This window comes from Cyprinodon variegatus, unplaced genomic scaffold, assembly GCF_000732505.1.
Source record: "Cyprinodon variegatus isolate N-32 unplaced genomic scaffold, C_variegatus-1.0 Scaffold4, whole genome shotgun sequence".
NCBI classification, from domain to species: domain Eukaryota; kingdom Metazoa; phylum Chordata; class Actinopteri; order Cyprinodontiformes; family Cyprinodontidae; genus Cyprinodon; species Cyprinodon variegatus.
Genome location: NW_015150457.1, coordinates 578,416 through 604,399, shown reverse-complemented (window position 1 = coordinate 604,399; position 25,984 = coordinate 578,416). Strand labels below are relative to the sequence as shown.

The following is a 25,984-nucleotide window of genomic DNA, read 5'->3' as shown; positions in this document are numbered from 1 at the left end:
GCATGACACTGGTGATGGGGATGCCATACAGATTCATGTCAAAAATACCGAACTATCCCTTTAAAATAAACCATGAACTCGACAAATTATTTCCTCCACTTTGTCTGCTTTAGTCTATCCTTTTAAACAGTACAGAGTAAGCAACTGCTTAAGGCTTGAGAGACTTTCACAGTCTAATGAGATTTGTGTGAACTTGGCCATCTGAGATCCTGTCTGTGTTAAGAACAGCCTGCAGTGAATTGTGTCCTGTTCTGAATTCTATACAAAAGCTACTCATGCATTTTAACCTGTGCATGTGTCTACCACTGTGAAATTACTTTCAAACATTTTAAGAAACTCATCAAAATTAAACATTTATTTAATTCAAACAGTAAATCTTGTGTTTTTAAATGATCACCAGTTCCATTGTTTAGAATCTCCTTAGAAATGCATAAAAAATGTCCAAATACATTCAATTTTATTATATCTTGTTACATAATCTCATCTCTCAAATACTGCTGTTACTAACAATATGGCAGCCTTGTTCTGATCCTGAACAAACACACACCCACACGCGCACACACACACACACACACACACACACACACACACACACACACAAACATGCACATTCGAGTAAATAACCTGGAAGTTGTTGTGTTTTTTCTCATTATGTCAAGAGAGATGATCTAAGCAGCTTATCAGAGCTTGACATTTCCCTAGCATACACACTAAAAAAGATACCCACATTTACACACAATTGGGTGCCTGTGGACAGATGTTTGCTGCAGCGGGTAAGATGAGTGAATCCTACATGATAAAGAAGCGACAATGATGCTTTGACAGGGCAATGCAGTGTTTATTGTTAATCCCCTCAGAGCTGCAGCAATGTGGCTGGTAGATTCAGATTATTTTAAAGCTCTACAGATGCTCTCGGAAAAAATAAGGGATACTGAAAAATTGAGGAGTAAAATGTAGACAAATTTATAACATAAACCGGGATTATTGTGATTGTGTAAGTTCACTGCATTAATCTGTGTATTTAAATTTGTGTATTCTTTTTTGCAAGACTGTCTTGAGCCAAGGCATTGCCTGGATCCCTGATGACTTAAGCTCAAGGGGTCAGTTAGGGTCAAATATGAGGGGAGGCTGAGGTTTCCCCCGACCCTCAGAGGTGTGAGCAGAGGCTGAGGTGTCCCCCAGGGACAAGCAGAAGTCAAGGTTTTAGGAGTAGGCTCTACAGCAGCAATGTGGTGGGCTAGTTGAGGGAAATGCAATTATTGGTGCCAGCAGAACATCCTCACTGCTGCCTTATAATCCCATTCCAACTCTTTATGGTTCTTCTCCAACTCTGGGTATAGATGGAGAGTAAAATGTATGAGGTGGTTAATATCGTGGGCATAAACCTAACAGAGTCTTTTTCAGTTTATTACGTCTAACCAAGGTAACAGAAAACCCAGTTTGGATACCTTGAAGGTGTCTCATACCTCTATTCTTCTACTGCTGAATCCATAAGTCAGGGTCTATGAGCATGACTCCTGAACAGATTATGTATGCCAGCAATGGGTTCATATTGCCCAGATAATTCTATTAGGTGATCTTCTATTCTAATAGAATATTATAATTCTATTAGGTGATCAATACAGAACCTAATATTAGCGAAACATAGTGGGCATTTTTGAAAGATTGATTAAAAAAACAGTATAATGTCCTGGTGAAGAAAGGCAGGGAAATTCAAATATCGAGAGAAGGCTTTCAATAATCTGGCAACAGGGGTCTGTGGGGACCCAGTATATAAAGCCCAAACAGGTGTAGAGTATGAGTTTGATTACACTGTAACAGAAGAGTACAGCTGCAGCTGATTCTAAGTGCAGCAGCAGGGGGCCAGGCCAGGGCATGACACATTCAGAACTTATATCATTTTCATATCTGAATTTATCCATTCTAATTTGTATTTTCCCATAGGTAGAAAATGTTTACTTTGCTAGCGAGACTCCGGTTTTACTGATAAGATTCTCATGAAACTTTGTTATAGGTTAAAAGAATAGCCCCCTGGTCTATCTTGATTGGAAAGTCAGACGCAGAGAATCAGGAATGGTCTGCCCATTTAATTAAAACATGTTTAAATTGCTACAGGTATCAAACAAATAATTTCTCAGATCATATGCCAAACTGGATCAAGTGTCTCAAAATTATCGTTTTTTAAGGAAATAATACTATTCTAGCTTTTTCATAAGGTGTTGAGGTTGCAGTAGAAAAGAAGCATGTTTGTCAAAATAACAGGTTTTGGCCAAGTTCAAATGAGGTGTTTAGAGCTAACAAGTGTGTTTTGCGCTCAAAACCCCTTCTGCTTATCCTGTGCAACTTTAAGTAGCAGAAAAAACAAATAAAAATCAAACAATGAATATTTCTATAGTTTTATAATTATTCCATATGATTTTGACAGAGTTTGATGTATGTTAAAAGAAAGCAAAACACAAAAGATAGAACCCATACAGCCAAACTGTTACTGCATGCAGATGAGTACATTAAAGTCCTACTCACTCTTGGCTTTCTCACTCTTGCGTGAAGGCTTCCAGCGGATGCAGGACCGATGCTCATCCAGGTAGAAGAGTCTAACCAGTCCTTTGGATCCTGCCTTCAGCTTCACCATCTGAGTCCCAGACTGCATCACACTCATGCATCGCTCCACTGTGGGGAACAACCCAAACAAGACCTAGTAAACTCATTTAAAACACAAATGCAGCAGGGGCAATGCTTTATTTATGCTTTATCAGGAATGATTAAGGTGATGTGTAAAAGAGCCGTACAGCTGATATGACTCAGTGTCCAAAGTGAAACAGAGAAGCAAGTGAATAAAGGCACAAGGGTGTCTGGTGCTGGTTGAAACTCCAAAGAGGAAAAATACAAAAGTTGAATCTGTTTCCTTTTCTGCTCTTTGTTTCCCTGAGAGCATGAAGGTAGCTAAAAACAAGCTAGAGATAATGCTGAGGCAGGTGGGATACATCTTTAAAAAAAAAAAAGCGTTTTCTGTGTGTGTGGGAATCTCTAAGAAATCACCCCAGCACATTTATGTGGTTTCCTTTAGGGAAACACTTTAGTATCCTCATATCTGTGTTAATATGTATATCTATATACTGTATGTGTTAAAACAGTCCAATTTAAGACTAGGTTTGATGGTAAATGACATTCTTTTGTATTTGCAAATGTTTTGTTTTATATTTTTTATGGAAAGTGAACTCAGAGGAACTAATCAAATTAATAAGTGGTTAGGGCATAGGACTTGGAATCCTGAGGTTCTGAGTTTGAGCCCCACTCCCACAGACTGCCACTGTGGGTCTCTGAGCAAAGACCCTTAACCCCACACTGCTCCCGGGGCACCACACAATGGCAGCCCACTGCTCCCCAAGGGGATGGGTTAAATACAGAGGTACATTTCTCCAATATGAGATCAATAAAGTTTAATTATTATTATCAAACAGTTTGGCATTTTCAAACGCCTCTACCCATCAGCTTTCCCCTGTCCGTAATGTTTCACATGTCCGTAAGTTGGTTTGCTAACAATTTTCCAACAATCACACACAGGAACATGGAGGCAGATTTCTCCAAGTTTCTGGTAGTTACCTAACAGGAATACATACAGCGATGTCAACCAATACTGATTTTTCCCTTCTTAGGAGGGGAGCTTATTGTGAACAAACAATTGCATTTATTTATTTGATGATGTGGCACACTAGATATAAAAGAAACTGACTTGCTTCAGAACATAAATAACAGCTTAAAATTTTTCTTATATACAAAAAACTTTCACATGTCCAATCTTAGACAGTGGTTTTAGTTTAAGATCGCAATCTTACAATGAGTAAACATAAATGTTTAAACTTAGAAATATGTGAACTTAATGCTTTCCCTCGACGGATTGTTGAAAGAGATTTAAAGATCTCTTTAGCTTTCCCAAAGTTACCATGGGAGCTTGGGATCCCTTAGGTTAATGCTCTCTTTTAACTTAACCCTGCTTTAAATGTCTCAACAACTTTTCCATAACATTTCTGGTGTGTTCTTGTGTTTTAATGATGTTCTTTGTCCACTCCATATATTTGAATTTTTTAGACGTAACACACAAGTGATATGCCATAAGCCATGATATTGATTTTAAACATTGATAGAGCAAGATGCTTTTCTCTACTCTCCAAGCTTAAACACTCATAGGAAAATGTGATGCCTACTGTGCTTGGTATAAAGGTTTTGCAAACCCCCACACTCTTTATCTTTCCTAAGGATCTAAAGAGAGAAAGCGACATTGGAGAATATAATATTTTACAGCCCAGGGAATCTCACTCTTTAGACTGCTTAAAAGCTAAGTGGACCTTTAGGCTACTTCGAGAACCGGATTTCTGCAAAGCAAACTGTCTGCAACTTTCTCTCTGATTTACAGCAATAACTTGGAGCCAGAGATCTCATATGTTGTAAACCAGGAGACCCAGAAAAAGATGCACCTGGCCTCCTCTACAGAGGTTACAGGTCTTGCAAGATAAGGAACGTTTTTCCAGCTTGACATATCCACTGTTGAGTAAAGCAAGTCAACAGAAGCAAAAGCTAGCTGACTGTTTTGCGGATTGAATTGTCTCTGTAAAGTGCCTTTAATTGTTGTGAATAGTGCTATATTATTAAATTGAATTGAAATAAAATTTTATTAGATAATTTTTGTTGATAAATTTGTATATATTGATTGGGAGTTCTTGTTAATGTATTACATACTTGTGCAGAGTTTACTGTTTCTTCTTTTACTTATTTGCCCTTCAGCCAGTTGGGCTTGTGTTCAAAGAATAACAATAGAATGCAGACATTTATTAAATAGTATAAATTTAAATAGCATAAAGTCACAACAGTATGTAGTTGCATTAGACAAGGCATTTAACTTGTCTGTGTTATTGTGCCTTAGTGTAGACATAAAGTTCTCACAAAGGTAGTACATCCCTCATATATTTGTAAATATTTTAACCTGCCCGATGAACCATTTACCCCTGCCCAGGGTAAAATGAATTGTTAGAATTAAAATGTCTCCATTTCAAATCTTGTGCCTTCAGGTGCTTAAAAGTTGTTGTTATCTCTCTCACACTCCTGCATTGGTCGCTGGATATTCCAAATGGCACCTCACAAAAAAAACGCAAAAAAAAAACTCTAAAGATCTGAAAATGAAAAATTGTTGTTTTGTGTAAAGATGCCAACATGCTTAAATTGAGCTGTGGTCAGGACTATAAAACAGTTTAAAAGAACATGTTCCACTCATGAATCTCAATGATTCAAAGAAGTTGAGTGCAAATGCTCACTGTCATAACCGGAAATTGTTTTTATGAGTGTTGGCAGCATTGCTGTAGAGGTTATAGCAATCAGGGGTGGCTCTGTCAGTACTCAGGCAGTGATGGTTCTAAAAAAAAGATTCACCAAGGGGGCCAGGTTGGGGCCAGTATATTTTTCATGGGGGCCCAGGAAAACAAAATTATACAAAAAACCGGGAAACAATATATCATTTGATTTATAAAGGGAGCCACGGAACCAAGGAGCCACTCATGGATCAAAAAAAAAGTGAAATGTCCAAGTTTGTTCTAAAATAAAAATGTTATGGTGTTCCAATTGAAAATTAGTATTTTTTTTTAAACAGTTAATTTCACTTTACCTAAACTTTTAAAAAGTCTCGTACAACAGAAAAAAAAAACAACTGAAATAATTAATTTCCAAGTAAATATCTGCTGTAAGTCAAAAGTGATAGTGTTGCATGACCACATGATGTCACTCACATTTTTCAATAAACATGCCCTTATTGTCTGACCCTTTCATGATGGGTGTGATCGTAATGCAACGCCATGACCAAAGTTGCTGTTACAAAAAATAATGAGTTCTATTAAAAATACAAATGCAATAGTAATGGCTTTGCATGGTGGTGGACCAGACTTAATTTCCAGAAGCATTAGTTCTGTCAGCTGCGGGGGGTCAATTGAGAAACCATTAATGCCAATATGTACTTTAACATACATACAGACATTCCACCGAATACTTTTTTTTAAACTTTTACTTGAGTAATTTCTTGGATGACAGTTTTTTACTTTTATTCGAGTAGAACATTGTTAAAGTAGTGCTACTCTTACTTGAATAAATTTTTTTGGTACTCTACCCACGTCTGATAAGTAAGAGGTGGGTAGAGGAAGTATTCCAACATTAAAACCTTCCCAAAGTCACCTGAAAGACAAAATCCTGCCTTCCTAAATAAACTAAGGGCAAACTTACTGAATTTGTTAAGCATGTCTGCAGACCTGTATGGCATCGTCAAAGAAAGGTGGAGAAGCACAAGGTCCTACATGTGCATTAACACAGAATGCAAGTGCCTGGGTGGAGCAAGTGATTTCTATGTCCCCATATCCCCATGTAAAAGCACGTTCAGGAGTGAATAACTTTTCATAATGTAATGTTTTAAGCAATGTGGAGCAAAGCAGAAAGGAGGTTTGCACAGTGAAGTGCAGAATAAAGCGAAGCAGGACTAAAAGGAGGGATGGTAGACAGAGAGAAAAGCTGAATTTTACTGGAGTTCAAAAATCTTAAGTTTTCATCCAATTTAACATTTGTTACCAAAAAGATTAAGATAAGATGCTCTATACCCAAATACTTTCACATATATAAATGTATGCTTGTGGTTTGAGCATAGCATGTATGACAATATGATAAATATAGAATGGTGAGTCTTGGGCTTGCTTTACCAAAAGCTACACATATAGTACAAATGCAGTGCAGGAACAATAAAAAATATATCAATCTTATCCAAAAAGAAGAAAAAAACTTTTCATTGAAGATATTGAAATGATTTAATGGTAAAACATTCAGTTTCTCAAAAATAGCAAGATTATGATTAGCAAAAAGCACACATTCAGAAGCTGTAATCGAAAATAGCAAAATGCCTCTTCTGATAAAACCAATGATTATCTACAAAGACAGCTAAAGTCAAACCACTCATGGCCCTAAAACACATGTTTAAGCATGCTTGACAGTGCATGCACTCACCAGAGTGCTTGTCAACAGCCTCTCTAACCCGAGGATAGGCTGTGGAGTGAATTGTGTTTGGTTGTTTTTCAGTCCCGGATGCTCACTACTGGCATGTTTTAAAACAGAACATTTTTAAAACATAAGTTCTGAACATTTAAATTACCTTTCATTGTGTAATAAAATTCACACATCCATTAAAGATCTCACAATCTGCCATGTACGGTAGCCGTGGAGTTTTGGGGATCTATTTTGCAAAAGCTGCTAAAGTTAATCTAACTGGTAATGCTGGCAAATTTGAGCTAGTCACTAAAAAAGGGAGAGATCAGTGAAAGGAATGTGGTCTGATTGGGATTTAGAGAAAGTATAATGGAGTGCTAAGGTCAGGCTTTCTACCATCTGCATCTGACCATGAAGTTACATAAAATACAAGGAATTACTGTTATACTGTTGTAGAATCAAATTACAGTTGGTTAAATAACAAGCTATTGTGACCACCATTTAAAATCATAATTTTATTATACACACACACACAAATTCTCCTAAAAACATAACCTCCTTGGCGGAGCGAATGAATGTGATATATTTTTTTATAAGTTATAGCTTCATATGAAATGTAAGCTAAAGCCAGTACACTTTTGCCAGTATTTGATATACATATATACATAATTCTTCAAAATCTCCCAATCACAATGTCACCACAAGAACTTATTTTTTGCATTAACTAAGAGTAAAAGCTAAAATATAGAATAAAGGGATATTGTCCTCCTTAGAGCTGGGAGCCAGATTATGATCCTAGGTCAGAATTACTGAACAGTAGACCAGTTTTGGATTAAATGCTCCTTACCCCCAAATATCTTTACAGATATATATTTTCTTCCTTGTCCATTCAAGCAATGATCATTGGATTTTGTAAATCTAAGAGTTAATTTGTTTATTTAAATTTTTCCAGGATTTGCGAATCCTTTTGGTAGTGGTTGATACTGTCACCACCATGTTTCACCGTAGATAGAATTTTCTGCACAAAAAGCCTTATGTATTTAAGGCCATAGTTCTACTTTTCTGTTCTGTTCACTATTTTTATCTACCAAAACTCTGAACAGAACACTTTTTGTAGGACTGGATGTTTTCTGAGGGGATCAGGGGTTTAAATACAAATGGAAAATTCATTTTTTAGACATTTATTTGTAAAAAGGTTTGAAAATCATGTATTTTTTGTCCTCCTGTTTAAAATATATGAACACTTTTTGTTGACTTAAGTTAAACTCTCAATGAAATAGACCAAATCTGTTTGTAATCCAACAAATTGTTTGTATGTATGTGTGTGTGTGATGTGTGGCCATGTTTTTCTCACCGTGTGAGGACAATATCCCAGAAAAATACTACATTTTGGGGACTTCTAACATATATCATATAAATAATTATGCAAGGTACAGTATTTTATACGACAATTAATATTGCATAAAAAATAGACACAAAAGTTAGCCAGTGTATATGTGTAATGCACTCCATGCATGTATGTTAATGTTTAAAAGCTCATCATCTCTGTCGGCACAGAGCATAGACGAGATCAAAGCTTTGTCTTGGCACACTGGCTGAGCTAATTCAAACACATTTTAATGGGCTATGTGATGAAGAAAGCCCTGTCTTAATTAGAGCGATATAATAGGGCAAAAAAACAAAACACCGGATATATCACCATTGACATTTCAGTAAAAACTGTTTTTTATTTAATTGTCCTCTTCATTCATAAGGAGCATCTGAAGATTCCTATATATGAAAAAACTAGACAGTACTAATGTTTCACACAAACGATCTGTTTTGGGATTTTTTTTAAGGGCAAGTATAACGGACAACACTCCTTATATTCAACATTATATATTTATTACAACAAAATTTTTATTCACCAGCATCTGCCTGGTTCTTCATGCACTATTCATGTGGCAGAAGGCAATGATGCCAAAAAACATCCCAGCCAATTCAACAGTGGTGCCACACAAAGAGCACAGCAATCAGACACAACGCAATGGTTCATAATAGAGACTGGTGCAGCTCTTATGACCTGAAGGGTGATTGTGTGCAGAGGTTTTATCATAATGTGCTCCAGCTTTGGTTGACTGGCTGTCCATGAATTATGTTAACACATGATTTGTGATACAAGCAATGGCGGATCACACAATAATTAACTGAGTGCCTCTGATAAACAAGCTCTCTGCAGGTTCAAAGTCACAGTTTGATGGATATTCTGGTAATACATAAACATTAGAATCTGCTCTGCTGGTTTGATAAATCACACAAGCATGAAATATGTTCATCATGACACATGCCTGTCAGCATACATGCACTGATATTTATTATGACAACAACAAGTAAAGACAAAATATTGAATATTGGGAAAAGGAAGGGAATAGTAACTGTATGTTTAGAATTATTTGCTTCTCAATCCAAATAAAAAGAAAAGAATTATAATTTAATTTCTCTCTTTTTTTCTTACCAGTTTGGGTGAGTCTATATTTGTGCGGTACAGCCACTGTGCCTCCAATGTGGTAAATGTTACATGCCAGGACGGATGCCCCCGCAGACTTTTCAGGTGAACCATAGAAAAACGTGGATCGCACTTTTCGCTTAGACAAAACAGCGCGGCTGAAAAGCGAAGAACAAATTTCACCCATTTCTCCATCCAGAACCACAGACAGTAAAGTTAAGTTAACTCCCAGAAGGCAACCCAAGGTGCTACAGATGAATTTGAAATATCTGAAAAATCCTCAGTTTCTCTTTCAAAATCAGACTTGACTAAATTGGAGGTTCAAATGTAAAAAAAAAGATCAAAACTTCTACTGCATATCTTCCTCTTCCCCTGTGCTCTGATCTGCAGCAGTGTCTTCATATGTTTGGATACACACACACATCTATTTTTCTCTTGGTCATCTGTTCTCCACTCCCACCACCTTTTTTTTCCCCCATCCACCTCTCTCTGATGTTTGCAGCTCTCTCAGAACCTGTGCAGCTGTGGCTGTGGAGATTTACATACAGCGATTTAACAGTTACACTATTGTTATTTTATTTTATGTAGGTGATTATGAGAAGCAGGAAAAGAGGATAGTGCAGCTTACTGCTTAGGTTCAGTCAGGTCAACCAGTGAAATACAGGGATAAAAACGATGACATAACATCCATGATAATGCACTACCCGAAGTAGAATTTAATGGCTTGTGTGATAACAAAAAAGTCAAACAAAGCACATCTGTCTGTCTTTCACATAATGTTCCACTGCTTCAGACGGGCCTTTTATTCAATAGCAACAATCCGCAACTTGTCTGTGATTTGATTAAAAAAGCTGCAATATTTTTTATTTAACAGGGTATTTCTGTTAATGTTGCACTTTATGTACATTTTTTTAATTCCAGTCATTGTAAAGTGGTTTCCACTGAGCTTTTTCTAGTAGAAAGGGATTTTGACCTCACATTGTGGTCAGAATGTATCTCTTGCTCTTTATTCTCAAAGCTGTTTTCCCACTTTCGTTTATATAATAACATTGGGTTTCAAGTTTGATCTATGATAATTATATTATAGAGAATCTCCAATTGGCCAACAAAAGTCTAAAACATGTTACATGTTGCATGTTTAACTTCATAAGGAAAAATATCCTACATCTAACGATTTGGATCTTATAGATCATTTTGAGCTGTACTAAAAAGTTCTATATGTTAAAATGTAGTTGAAAATCTTTTCGGCCTTAAAGGACTCTTTTGATTACATAGACTGGGGTTTATTCTAAGAGGACACTAATCTGGAGGAATATACGACATCTGTGCTGTTCTACATCTGTTTCTGCACCACTTCTGTTATACGAATAATAATAATCAGGGTTGTTTTACAACCAGAAATTTTGCTAATGCCTGGGATGGAAATTTTAGACCAGGAATTTTCCTACAAGGAAAAAGCTAAAAAAAAAAATGGAAAAGTGAATTGAGGAGCACTTTCATAACAAGATCCACGCATCATCTGGAATGGCATTAGGGTTATCACAGGCTGTAGGAAGAGCGAACAGCGGCTTAGCCATGATCTAGCTCTGCCTGACACCTTAAGCAGATTCTTTCAACACTTCGACCTTTAAAGCAGCAAAAAGTCAGAATATCATCCACGGTCAGACCTGCAGCATAAGCCTCTCATCCTCTCAATTACATGAGGTGAGCTCCAATGTTGTGCGACTCTGAGCCACAAGGGGCGCTGGACTAAATTTCCAGGTTAAGCCCCCTGAGAGCAACTGGTAAGACTACTCCGTCACAAAACTAAACAGTCTCCCCTGGTGCATAAGTTTAAGAGAAGTAAACATCAACAAGGCTACATGTGTTGAACAACTTGGAGGTTTATTTTACCCTTCCCTGCAGCTCTCTGATGTCTCTGTTTGCCTGTTTTCCTTCATCTTTGTACATGTGCCCCAAAAAAGCAAATAACCCCTGCCTCAATGATTAGCGCTCTATGGCTTTGACCTCCGTCATCTCAACATGCGTCGTCAGGATCCTTCTGAAATACATCAAAGACAGAATACTGCTGGTGTACACAGCAGGTAGTTCACCTACAGGGAGAATCTCTCCCCACAGGATCCTGTATCATTAGCACTGCACTTTGCTCTGACTCATTTTGAGCATCCCAACACCTACAGGTTGCTTATTTTTGTCGACTTCAGCTCAGCCTTTAACATGGTCCTTTCTAACAGGCTGACCTAAAACTCCATAACCTTGATTTGACTGCACTACTTTGTCCTTGGACCTGTGATTTCCTCAACAACAGGCCCCAGATGGTAAGGATGAGGAACCCACTAAACTCAAAACTTGCACACCACAGTGTTTCATTCTCATCCCTACCCACTTCACCCTATTCACTTCTACCCCATCACAAACATGATTGGAAAGTTTTCCGACAACACCACTGTGGTGAGTCTCATAGCAAACAATACAAATCATTACAGAGAAAACATTTCTCAGTCTGATACAGTAGTGTTCCAAGAATGACCTCAGTCTGAACACCAACAAGACCAAAGAAGTCGATGTAGAATACATGCAGAGCAGAGGACTCCTCTGGACAGCATTAAGTTCTTGTGCTGGACCGAGAACTGCTCCTACTTGGTGAAGAAGGCCCAACAACAGCTATTCTTTATCAGCGTGTTGAAAACATGGAGGCTCTCCTTAGCTACTAGCAGTAGGGCTACAGTGGAAATTATCCTATGTATCAGCACGACAGTGTGGTATGGCTGCATGGCACAGGAGAGAAAGGACCTAAAGAAGGCACAATCAGCCGTCTGCCAGATCTGGACCCAGTTTATGTTACACAAGTCCAGAAAAGGCCCAGGCATATTGCTACAGCTCCTGTCCACCAAGGCTATGAGTTGCTTGTCCCAGTTTCATCTGGAAAGCAATTCGGGAACATTACATCCAGTCAAATTGACTTAAAAACAGGTTTTTATTTCCCAGAGCTGTGAAGGGATGTTTTCCAGCTGCTATAAGTGTTCCACTTTTCCTCCTGATTGTCCTTAAAACTTGTATACATGTTTTTTTTTTTTTATCAATTTATGTCTGTGTTTTTATTCATGTGTATTCTGGGTAATGTGGCCTGACAATGATGGGCCCATTATGATAATAAAGATTCTTGATACTCAAAAAGAGTAAGCACAATAATGACATTATGAATGAATCCTGTAGGGTTAGTTATCTTAAAAAACTACTAAAAATATTACTGCTTTTATATTGGGAGAAAGGCTGATGTTATTTTTGTTTTCTTTTTTGATGTTGAATGCTGCACAATACAACTAAATATATTTAGGTGGAGACTGAAAACTGATGAAAGTGTGTCAATGAGTTCAAGCTATCAATCAATGTAAGCTTAATATAGTATATTAGGTCTGGTTTCTTTTGTATTCTTTTTTTATTTTTTTTATTAGATGCTCCAACTGAAGTTTTTGAAAATAAAAAGAAAAACAATAAAGATGTCTCCAGAAACTGAAAACCTTATTATGATTGCCAATGGTTCACTGAACCCTTCTCCAACTGTTGCATATCTGCTATGTAAATAATGTTCTGTCAATGCTTTTCCCCTGCATTTGATATTGCAGTATATGTATCTCTTTATTAGTTTATTTATTTAAATAAATAAACTAATAATTTAATATGAAAATTAATAAAGATTTTTGTAAAGGTACCAGAACAAGAGGTATTTTTCATCTGCTGCTAAAAACAAGCATCAAGTTAAAATGCATACAATATAACACTCAAACAAACTGTGTAAAAACATTTTATATAAAATAAAAATAAACATTAAAGGCACACTATGCAACATTTTTCAGTTAATTAATGTGTTCCATAACGTTTTGGATGATTAAATGAGTCATTTCAGGTTGAACAAAGGTATTCTCGGCCGCCCTGGTGGTCTGTGGGGGAAATACCGCACTTGCAATTGCAGGAGCACCGACCCGCACCCACAGGCTCAGAAGTCTCGCGAGAGTCGGTCTTGCTTTACGGCGAGAACTGCTACACGCCCCAGTTAAAAGCATGCTCGTTGCTAGCACAGTGGCGATCTTTGTGCAGTGCTGCTTTCACACCGGACGCAGCAAAAGCAGCAAAATCGCGTCTGCTGCTTCATTTTTACTGCTTGTACCAGTTAGTTCTGACGCGCGGCTGAAGCAGCTTTGCTGCTCTGGCTGCGCGGTGCAAAAGTGTGTCTGACGCGCGTTGGGCGGAGCTTCACTATCCTTTCTCTGCCTTGCAGCTATATTTGCTGTGATCAGTGGGAATAAAGTAGTTTTAATATGTTTTTAAGTAAGAAAATCCACCTGAAAACGCAATCAGTGCCGTCAGTTCATTCAGATTATCATCCTGCCTTACAATATTTTTTCTGTCGGAGCCGCTCAGACCCCCACATACCAGCGGTGCGCCAACAGTAGGAATCCCTTCATCAGCAGCCTCTGGCCGGGTCGCCTCCTCGCGGTTCACTGCGGCAGCTGGTAGGTGTTTTTCATCTATATAATCCAAACTGCAGGCAGCAGGATAATAAAAGCCAACATATTCTGCCGGCAGATTTCTGCATTTTAAGTTAATTTAGGCGTCAATAAACAGTTTAAGAGGAGTGATCATAGCGCTCTGATCATCAGCGCTGTGTCTCTCTCCCTGCCAGCTCCCAGATCAGCTTCTCTGATTGGTTGACGCGGCATGTCGAGCATCAAAAATTAAATTTTTCCATCTCGAGCAGCAGCGCGTTTGCGGCGCGTCACGCGCGTCAGATGCTTAGTCATTCGTTGCGTTCGCCTGTCTGCTAAGCTCAAAACAACCGTGCCTGGCTTGACGGAGAAACCAGGAGAACAGCTGTGCATATTTACGACAGTGCACTTTTACTTTCGTCCTCTGGAGGGGAGCCTCGCTGGAAAATCAACACCGGTTGCATAGTGTACCTTTAAATCATGCAACAATTGATTGACTTAGTGCTGATCAACAAGCCGTTTCTTCAGGTGAACCTTAAAAGTGTTATAAGAGGCCATTTCCCTGATGACCACTGGTACTTTTTTCTTTCTTGCGCTGCTCTCACTGAGAATGAAGCATGACCGAAAGCACTTCTCAGTGGAATTACGCAGTCTCCTCTGATTGCTCCTCTGGTATTATGAACAGCAGCAGATTGCACATTCACAAACTGCTCCAGGAGAGGAGAGGACAGATGATTAACTACTTTAAAAATAAGACACACATTTACATATTTAATCAAGTTTTGCCTAATTAGGAGTGGTAATGCCGTGGCTTTCTAAACAGAACTTTAATAGTATCCTTATAGAGGGACTCTAGCAGCTTGAGCTCCGTAATATTTGCATTAGACCAAATAATAATACAATATCTGATGTGATTTGATAAAAACAAAAAATACACTTCCAGATTTTTGCATAGTTTAAAAAGTGGTCTAAGATGAGTTTCAGAACTAAAATATGCCACAGAATGTGCAGAATGAGCATTATTTCCTTACATGTAAAGCCCTGCCGACAAAAAAATAAAAATAAAAAATATACCAAGGCAACATAAGGAGTAATCTCAAACTCATCAAAATCATCAACATGGATAACTTGCACATAAAATACTACACTTAAAAAAGAAGTTTTTTATTTGTTACTCATCATTACCCTCCCATTTCATTTGTTCCACTTGCTATAATATCACAACACCTCTTGTAGATACAAAGTTGCTATTTGTTTTAAAAACATAAAAAGCAGGCTAGTTCAATTCTCAAAGTGACAAAAGTTGACGTGAGCAGGCAGAAACAGGTCCACATGTAAGTAGGAGAAAATCTATAGGGGCATACAAAGCATGCAGTCATGCTTCTGACATATCGGAAGACTTGTATTAAATCTGCGCATAAAAAAACATTCAAGGTGCACATGGAGAGCAGTTTATGTCCGAGTCTTTTAAATAAAATTGCTCATATGAGCAATGAGATTTGTTGGACTTTAGGCCAAATTTTGACTTCACATGTCTCTGGGTAAGGATGAGAAGGAGCTTTGATTAGCATTCTGGGGCTTGAAATTTGCCATCTCTCCTCCAAGAAGTAGTCCTCGTCATTATGACAGTTGCTCTCCCCCACCCCAGAGCAGATCTTCAATCTGGTAGGGAAAACCCCAATATAAACAGTCACAATCCGCACCTGTCGGTATAATTGTATTCACCTAAATTAAGTTATTTCCTTGTTTTATTTGCTCCTCATTGTCTGGCCCTCTATCCACATCTCCTTCCCTCCATTTGTTATCAGTGAGTTATCGTTTTAAGTATATATCCATCACATGTGCCTGTGGATGTGCTTCCTGTTGAGGCTTCATGCTTTCACCAGCACTAAAGCAGACAGATGAACCCTAGCCTATAAAATATTTAGTTAAGCAGTCCTTTGCAAAAGAGATATTGATATTGCAGATGTATTGTGCAGGTATTTTCATTTCATTTTAATTTCTTTCCTTCAACAGAAGGTTTAAAATGTAGCTTCAAATAGTTAGTTTAACATAGTGCCGTACAGCCATGGTACACATTTAAACTAAAATGAAGGAAGTTGCATAATGATTTAACTTTAACGGAAAAGCTCTCCAGAGCATTATGCATTAAGAGGAACAGTTTTTTGTTAAATTATTATATAAACCTAAGGCACACAATAATAGAGAGACAGCACGCTATAAGAAAAATGAGAAAATGAAAATTAGCTTCACTTCTTTAGTTAGTTGATCTTGTTGGATAACAAGAGATTATTAATCCCATGTTTTAATCAAATTTACAAAATGAGGTAAATGATTGGCTATAGATATTTTTCTTTTTCCACTTTTTTTTTTTCAAGAGTTGATATGTTTAGTTTGTTTGCTACACAATATTTAATATCACTATGCTGTCATAAAAGTATGATAATCCCATATTGAGTTTATATAAAATACATTTGAGATGATGAAATCCAGTCTTTTTTCTGTTTAACAATTCCTACTAGGACAGTCAGCATTTTCTGAAATTGAATTAGTGTGCCCCACACTGCTCTGTGATAAATGATGACTTCTGAATAAATGCGTAGGGGAAATCTATCCTCCTAATGGTGGGAGGAATGCTGCAACATATATGTGATGGTCATGAGCTAATCCTTTGAGAAAAAATTGACTTGTTTCACTTGCTTGACCAGTAGGTTTGGATACATCTTGACTAAAGGGTGGTTTATTTATCATCACCATGTCATACATAATAATAATAACAAGGTATAACAATGTGGTATTATTTAGTCTGTTTCACATGTTGAACAATAGAATCTTATCACTTAGGATAATTAAAAATAACTAACATTGATGTAGATGGGAATAGCATAGCCATATGCTGGCCAATAATTGACTGCGATGGGGCAGTGACAGTGGCAATGAAAAAAGTATAACCGTGTCCTTTTTTTTGTTCTTTTAAACCTTTGCCTGGGCAGGTAGATATCTTTAAAGTAGTTTTAAATGCTGATGCTTGCTTCTGGGGGAACTTAACTTAACCTAGGGATTTCTTCTAAATGCTTTCATTAATCTGTTATTTGAACCTGTTGAGTTTAACCCTATATTTATATCAAAGCATCAGAGCGCTGGCTAGAAGTTTATAACCAGAGATCAATATATGGATTCGACATAATTTTTCTTCAACTGAATAAAAACAAAACTGAGGTAACTACCTTCAGACCAAAGGAGGAGACACCCAGAGATAGCTCACAGCTTCAGCTACTACAGCTAGAAACCACTGATTATGGCCGGAATCTTTCTGTCATGATGGATTCAGACCTGAACCAGAGGCACATAAACTCAGTTACTAAGTCAGCCTTTTATCACCTGAAGAACATCTCCAGGATTAAAGCACTAATTTCCAAGCAGGGTCTTGATAAAACTAATTAATGCATTAAGTTTTAGCAGAATTTATTAATGCAACAGTCTCTTCACAAGTTTCCCTAAAAAGTCCATCAGACAGCTTCAGTTGATCCAAAATGTTGCTGCCCATGTTCTCACTAGAACTAAGAAAGTAGAGCACATCGGCCCAGTTCTGAAGTCCTTACACTGGCTCCCTGTAGCTCAGATAATAGACTTTAAAATCTTTTTTTTAGTCTATAAATAACTGAATGGATCAGCACCTCAATACATAACAGATTTGTTGTCAGTTTATCAACCACCCAGACCACTCAGGTCTCCTAGTTCAAGCCTACTCTGTATACACCCAGAACCAGAACCAAACACGGAGAAGCAACATTTAGTTCCTATGCCCCACTTATCTAGAACACATTTTCAGAACAATGTAAAAGTGCTGAAAGCCTGAGTAAAAAAAAAAAAAAACATTTGTGTAGAACTTCCTTTGACTGTTGAAGTCAAACTGCTAACTGAGGTATTACTAGTTTAAAGTTCTCAGTTGGACATGTCATGATTCGTTGTTATGGTTTTCACTTTGAGTTTTCAGTTATGCTTTGATTTTTGCTTTGTCTGTGTTTGCTGTTAATATTAATATCATTTTTGAATGACTTGTAATTTTTTACACTTCCGTGGTGTTTATTTAGTTATCTCTTTTCAGTACTCTTGGTATTTATTTATCTCATTCTGTCCACACCTTGTCCCAGTTAGGTGATTATTTCATTCATTGTTCTGTCTACTTTATTTATTCATCCTCTTACTCATTGCTGGATTCTCTTCATTCCATAATTTATCATTCCATAAACTATCTATGTTTTTCCCAAGCATCTCATTGTTTTGTTTCCTGAGTTCCCTGCCTTTTATTTCTGGATGTATGCTTCTGCTGCAAACTACCTCATCATAAAATCTGTAAAAAAAAAAAAAAAAGCATCTCTGCCTTCCGTCTCCGCATTTGGTTCCTCTACAAACATCCACCAAACCTGACAGGACCAAGTTGAGGTCAAACAGTTTTATTTTTTTAAAACCCGCTTTTATCATTTTATCATGCTTATTTTATTTTATTCTGCTTTTATTTTGTTCTATTTTATTGTCTGCACCATGTAAAGTCCTTTGAATTGTCTTTGCATTGAATTCTACAATGAAAATAAACTTCCTTGCCTTGCCTGGAGACCTTGCAACCAATATTCATCATTTTAGCAAACCCACTTTTTTAAAAACCACATTTGATGGTAAATTCAGTAAATGACTGTTTATTGAGACTCCAAATTATTATTTAGAAATATTAAACTACACAGTCAAACATAATTTCTAGTATAGATGTGGATGGTTTTGGTAAGAATAATAAAATTTTTAACAACTGTTCTATATTCTATATTATAATTTGTAATACATTTTTCATAATCAAATGATAACTGCATAACACCACAAAGGAGCTCTGTTGAAGACTGGATACCACAAAGGACCTCTTGAGAAGTAACAAAGAGAACCTCAGACAAGAACCTAGGAGGAATCCTAAAAGGAGCAATGGCCAGCTTCCCGTCCCAGAATGCCATACTTCGCCTAGACTTAAGCATGAAACAAGTCTCAGTCTTAATTCCACAAAATCTGTGGGGTGAGCTAAATGGAGAGGCACACAAGAATGAACACACTGACTGATCTAGACTGTGCAAAAAGAAATGGAATAAGATCCACTCTCAGTGTACTCTAACCTTGTAACATGCTATGAAAGAAGCCTAAGTGCCAACATTTTGCTGAAAGGGATTGTACAGCAGGGGTACTGACTCTGGTCCACCAGTGATTTAGTTAGAAACATTTCCTCATTCACTATTAAAATCAAATTAAAATCAATTATATAGTTTTGTTTTTTATTTTATACAAAATAGTACAACAATAAAATATAAATGTAATTTTTTTTACATGTCTTTACCAGTGCAGTCAATAAATGCACAACGGTACTGTGTAATGTGTGCATTAAATCCTTAATGATGATTTTTTTTTTTTGCATCAAAGCTGTAATGACAGTTCATTAGTACTGTTTTCCTTTAGTGCAAATTCCGGGATTTGTATTTTGCTGCAACAGAAAACCTTTGACTCCTTAAGGGGTTTATTAAAATATAGACCAATTTTAAAGCACACTAACAATGCTAAAACTGAGCAAATAAAACATATTTGAAGAATGCACTGCTCACCTATTAGAAACATAAAAGATCGGAAAACATTGAGAAATGATGAACCAGAAGAGAGGAAGGCATACATATCTCACAGCCACTCACTTTGCCTAATTAAGCATGCTTAAAGCAGTGCTCAAGTCACCAAAGCTACAAATGGGTTCCTCCGAGCCCCCAGGGAGCAGAGTGCAGAGAGGAACCAGAATGAAAATAAACACGACAGCTCCGAATGATAATGCATGTGCAAGATATGCTACCGGGGGTTCCCCCAACTGCTGCAGCTCAGTACAGATATCATAGGAGCAAAGTGAAGCCTTTGTGTGTTTTGGGGATATGTGCTCATTTCATGTGCATATTATGTTCCAGACTGATGCTGACTGTTCCTGCAAGGTTGAAGCTTCTTCTCTTTCCAATGCTGTGCAAGATGAGATACAGTATCTCGGGCAGCAGAGAGAGACTGTCATACTTACCTTCTGATCTTAGTGTCTTCACAGGAAATAAATGAAGGAAAAAAAAAACATCCTAGCTGCCTCAATGGAGATTTAATGAAACCACAGGATGGGCAGGGACATCATTACTTGGTTTAGCAGCCAAGAGGTCTAATATAACTCTAGAGGAGCTGCAGAGATTTAAACTTCAGCTTGGAAACTCTGTCAACAGAATAACTATATGATGTGCATTCAAACAGTCTGAACTTTTAAGAGTAGCAAGAAGAAAGCTTCTATAGAACTGAAATCTCATTAACAGTTGTCAAAAGTAATGTAGGGGACAATGCATATATGTGGAGTAACACACCATATCAACCTTAGTGCACCATCCCCACAGTGGAATATAGTGGTGGCAACATAAAGCTGTGTTGTTTTTTCATTTTGCTTTTTTGTTAGTGGCACCAGATAATCTAAATTGATTGGATATAGATAATTATGAAGATATATTGGAAGAAAAGCAGCACCCAAAGCCATTCTGAATGAAATCCAGTATTCATTTGCTGGTAATAAGAGGCTACTGTGCAGTTTTTGTTTTATCTCAGCTCCTTCACTTAAAGCCTGTACGATATGAAAACTAAATATACAAACAATAAATAACCCCAATGACTGCAGCTTTATGTAATAACACAACAGAGGCTTACATGCATCTAAGGCCTATCCAGTTCTTAGTAAATAAAAGAATTATAATTATGATAATTTGCCTTTCATTTCTAATTTAGATACAGGTATCCCTCTGCCAACTGGTTGTTTATTTATGCTAAAAATCTGCTGCAAAGGCCCTAAACATTGTAAAATATTTCTGTTTTTCTCACACAGTTGAACAATGTGTTCAAGGAAGTGTCTAGAGTGTGAGAGAATCTGATGCTCCAATGGTTCAGACGTCCTGTCTCAACCACTGGAGCATCAGATTCTTTCACAGAGAGAGTAACTACAAAATGCATGAAATTTCATGTCATGCACATAATGGTCCTTACGGAGTGGTAAGAAAGGAATTAAAATGGAGAGGAGAGGAGAGGAGAGGAGAGGAGAGGAGAGAGAAAAATCATTAAACTAAAAAACAGACTACTTAAAAAGGAGAAAGAAGGTCTAAAGAGATGGCAGTATGTTACCCTTCTGTTGTCTGCTTGCAGTTTGTGCCCCACAGCTACTTCAAAATTTTGTCAGAGACAACAGAAAAAAAAATCTGAGTGAGCATGCTGAGATTCATCATCATTTGCAGCACAAAAGAGGCACGTGGTGGAAGGGGGGCATTATATATGGAAAAGCCATTCAATTCATGAGGAGGAGATTAGCTGTTATTGATGATGCTCCAACCTTTTTTCCCTCAATTATCCTATTTTCTCCCCTCATTTCACTCTAAAACCATAGCCTAAAGCCCCAATGGTAACCAACAGCATCCTGGTCACCATGGTTGCCAAGGATGCCTGGCATTTTTGACAAATAATGAAGCAAATATGAAATGAATGAAATATTTTAGGAGTGGAGAAGTGGAGCTCAAAATGTCTTGGCCAGACATCGAGGGGGATGCCAAAACAATCCAATACTCATTGCTGAGCTGTGGCATGGGTTAAAGATATGTACATTTTCAGATTCTTATTTAAATATATGGTTATATATTTACAAATCTAATCTGAAAAGTGGATTTAGCGCAGACTGGGGCGTTATTAACTTTAAATATTAAGATGCTTTGTTGCCACCTAGTGACAAATGCAAAATGGGCATTTTCAGCACCAGGGACAGTTTCCCACTCCTGTCATTTACATTTACCTATATGATGGGCTAAATCTTTTGAATGATTAAGAAAATACACAAAATACCGCCTCTATTCAGACATTTCATTTTTGGCATGATGAGTCCCCTAATGCAAATCGTTCGTTGTCCAATTAACACCCATGTCCTGAGTGTTTATTCCAGGGCTGCTGATGAAAAATACGAGAACTGGGTTCCAACGCATTAGGCAATATAACCCCTCTTAAAAATATGTGCCCTCCCCTAATGAGATCAAAGGATTAGCAGAAGAATTAATAAACACCACTTACCCCCCTCCAAACTGAGATTTCTGCAAACTTCAAGCTCCGCCATTTAGATGTGGAGTGGAGTGATCCCTCCGTGCGCTTTGGGCATCTTTTTATTTTTATCATTCCCTACTTGTGGCAGCGAGGAGATGCCAACATGCCATCCAAAATGCCTAAGCATCCATGATGTTCAAAACAAGCGCACCATGAGTACAGAGTGTCACTTTTCTTGCCCCCTTCTTACAGACGCCCCCTTTTAACATCTTTGATCCTCATCCTCTCGTTTGCGCACAGAACATCTTTTTTTCTCACATCAGGCGCAACACCGTGGCGGAATAACGATAAGCCGATTTCGAGAGAGTGAATGTTAATAAGCAACAGCTCAGGACGCGCGTGGAGAGAGAGAGAATTGGGTAAAATAGCGCGCAAAAATGGGGGTGGGGAGGGGGGCGGACCGGAGGCAGTGTGGGCATTTTATCCGCTTTTCTTCACATTCCGCAGCAAAATGTATAAATATAATTGTCACCACACCCATTTGCGTGTTTGATTTTTCTCTGGAAATACAAAATAACGGAATCATTTCACAGGGGTGACCCACTTTACGCAGCCTTGTCTGTTTTCGGATCTACTTCAGTTTATGCGGGGAATTTAAATTGGACTTCCCAGGAGTTAACCCGAGTGTGACGCGCAGACGTTAATTAATGATCGTAGTTAAAAAGGCTTTTAAACTGTGCAGAGCGTCTCTGTTTGCCTTTTTTTGTAGCCAGAAGCGAATCACTCCCGATTGAGTCATCCCCCTAATGAAAGTCACGTCAGTCTGGAGCTCCCAGATTAGTTCAGTTTCACGTTGGGAAATCCCATTTCGTTTTTTGTGGAGAGGATCACCGTAGATGTAGATTATTAAGCTGCACTCTCTCCATGAGAAAAACGGTTGTTCTTGTTTTTTTTTTTCTGCTTTGGTTTTTACTTTTGTCTCTCAGTGTGGCTGTGATCTCATTTTTTTTTTATCAGCATCATGCATGGCAAGTATTTGAAACTGCATTTTTTCTTGACTCTGACATTTTGACACGTTATTACCATAAACTTCAATGTATATTATTGTTTTTTATGTGACAGCACAACAGAAAATAAAGCATAATTTAGGGCTGCACAAGTCAAGTAGAAAATATTGAAACATGCACCTGTCATGTAGGCTCCATTATAGTGGTACCTTACAGAAAATATAACTATCCATGGACGTAAATATGGGGGGGGGACCGGGTGTCATGTCCCTTTCACTTTTTCAAATGCACATTTTGGTCCCCTGCACGATTTAAGGCCAATTTATACTTATGACGCAGAGGCTCTGCAACTGTCGTCGCACACATCAACCCCGCGCAGACCTCAAGCGGAAGTGCGCAGACAAAGAGCAGCTGTGATTGTTCCTTGGTGTGCCTTTCCGGCTGTTTGTGTGGTCGTCCTTCTTGATTCGGTGCCCGGGCGCGACATTTTAAAAAATCAAGGTGTAATAACAACAATGAATAACCACAACGAAAGGTTGATCAAGGAGGTTCGGAAGTACAACTACTTGTACAACTACGATGCCTCAGACATGTTGTTTTGGAAAATAAACACTCCCGCCGAAGAAGTTCTCGTGACCATCCATCGAAGTTCTCATGAGTTCTTGAAATGGCTCCCCCTAGCGCTTTGGCAGGAAACTGCTGTGCATACCTAGAAATCCCAGACCAAAGGTGCAGAAGCATACCAGCAAAACTGTTTTGCAAGCGACATTTGATGTGTGCCGTTGCAGAAGTATAATCTGCCCTTTGCTGTCCAAAAACATGGTAACGCTATTCACGGGCACTAGGACCAAGCAGAAAACTGCAGCTCAAACTGGAGCCTGCTTCCCAGAGTTTGGTCAGCCCACAAGGTCCTGATTGACCGACCATCTTTTCTTGCATGACTGGCTATCTGAAAACCCGACAGCCACTGTCTGAATCAGGTCTGTTATTGGATGGTCAAACACTCTGAATTCAGTTATATTAAAAATGACTTGCATCCTCCCCAATTCTGAAATCGAAATTTCTTCAATGTTGTATTTTTAGTAAAATTGAGCTCTAAATATTATTTAAAATTACTCTTAAACACACTTTTTTTTGTTCTTGTGCCTCTCTTGAAGACCAAGTCATAAAGCAAATATAACAGATACAATATGATTTAAATCAGATTTTTTAATATAATTTTGTTATATTTCCCCTATAATTGCCTAAATATTCATCACAGGCATATTCTATTTGAATGTAATTATGCACCAAGTTGTGCCCCTCAAAATATTCACAAACCTGTTACTGAAATCTTTTGAGCCATTCAGAAAAAGAGAAAAAAAATAGATAGATAAATAAACTTTAAAAAATGAAACTTTACAATTTCTGCAGAAATGACATTGTCAAACTGAAACTGAATACTCTAAACTGTAGGTCTTCAACAGCGGGTCCGTGACCCCCAGGTTCTGAGGTTCTGCATGGGGGTCATGAACATTTTGGTTGATTAGACTTTTTTTTTTCCCTGCAATTTTTCAACTAATTGAAATGTCTTTAAATCCACATTAACATGAATTCAACACACTGTAGTAAACAGATAAATGGAGGCAGAAGATGTCTTTCAGTCATCAGTGCACACATTCAGTGACACACAGGAGCTCTTTCAAGCTGGGCACCGTTTCAGTCACAACACCTGTCCCATCAACCAGGAATCAGAATCAGAAATACTTTAATAATCCCAGGGCAAAATTACTTTCGTTGCATTATTCCATCTGTAATAGAATGACTATAGGACAGTTTGATATAACACAATTACATGCAATATATATAATTAAGGGTTCCCTGCTCCATCTCGCCTTCAGTTTGGGGCCCTGCTCTAAACCAAGGTAGAAGTAAAATAGTTCCTCATTTCAAGTTTTCATATTTTCTCATTCTTTTCAGGTAATGTGGTGTTTCATCCAATAAGCAACCCTGTTACTCATATTTTCATGAAAACACATATCAGCTCACTCTTTAATCATTTCTATTAATTTCAAGCAGCTATCAGGACCCCCCACAGTTTGTTATTGCTGTGGAGCTGCATATTAAAATTCCATTATACACCTGCTTCAAGAACCCACTGACATTTAGGCAAGGCCGACAGCACTGTTAGGATCATGTTCTTTGATTTCTTTAACACAATTCAGCCTGATTTACTTTGTGAAAAACCTCAGAAGACTCATATGGAGGCATCAAAAGTCACCTGGATCACAGACTATCTGACAGACAGTCCAAAGTTTGTTAGACTGAAGGGTCAGCTGTCTAATCAAGTAGTCAGCAGTACAGGAGCACCACAGGGGACGGTACTCTTTCCATTCCTTTTTACTCTATACCACTCTGACAGACAATAAGCTGAGTACAGGGAGCTGGTGAACAGCTTCTTGGTATGGTGTGGGAAAAATAATGTGATCCCAATTTTTTACAAAACAAGGTAGATGACTGTAGTCATCTACAAATGAAAGGCAATGAAAGGTAGATTTCAGAAGAAATAGGAACAAGTTGATCTGCATCTTCTGGGGAACCAGCATCAGAGCAAATGATTTAAAGAAGCTCAACAAGCTATTAAAAAACGTCTGGTTCTGTTGTAGGAACGCCTAGAGAGCCTCTGGATATATCACTAAGATGAATTCTTCATAAAGGGAAGGATAATGAACAACAGTTTAACATCCTCTTTTGAAGATTGTTACACATATTGAGCGTGTCTTGAGTCAGTGGCCTCTTCAGATCCAATGCAAGACACACCCCTACAGAAGATTCTTCATTGAAAAACTGCCAATTAGTTACTGCAATTTAAATTCCTTTGGTATTTGTTACGGTACTTTTGA

At 37.8% G+C, this 25,984-nt stretch overlaps 1 long non-coding RNA gene across 1 annotated transcript in view; it reads right to left on the bottom strand.

Annotated features, from left to right (window-relative positions):
- Nucleotides 1–2,522: 2,522 nt before the first annotated feature.
- The window catches only part of LOC107083592, a 37,639-nt gene continuing 14,177 nt past the window's right edge, over nt 2,523–25,984 (bottom strand). Inside the window, exon 3 of the long non-coding RNA XR_001481186.1 lies at nt 2,523–2,670. This is a non-coding gene — a long non-coding RNA (uncharacterized LOC107083592). The remainder of the gene's footprint in view (nt 2,671–25,984) is intronic.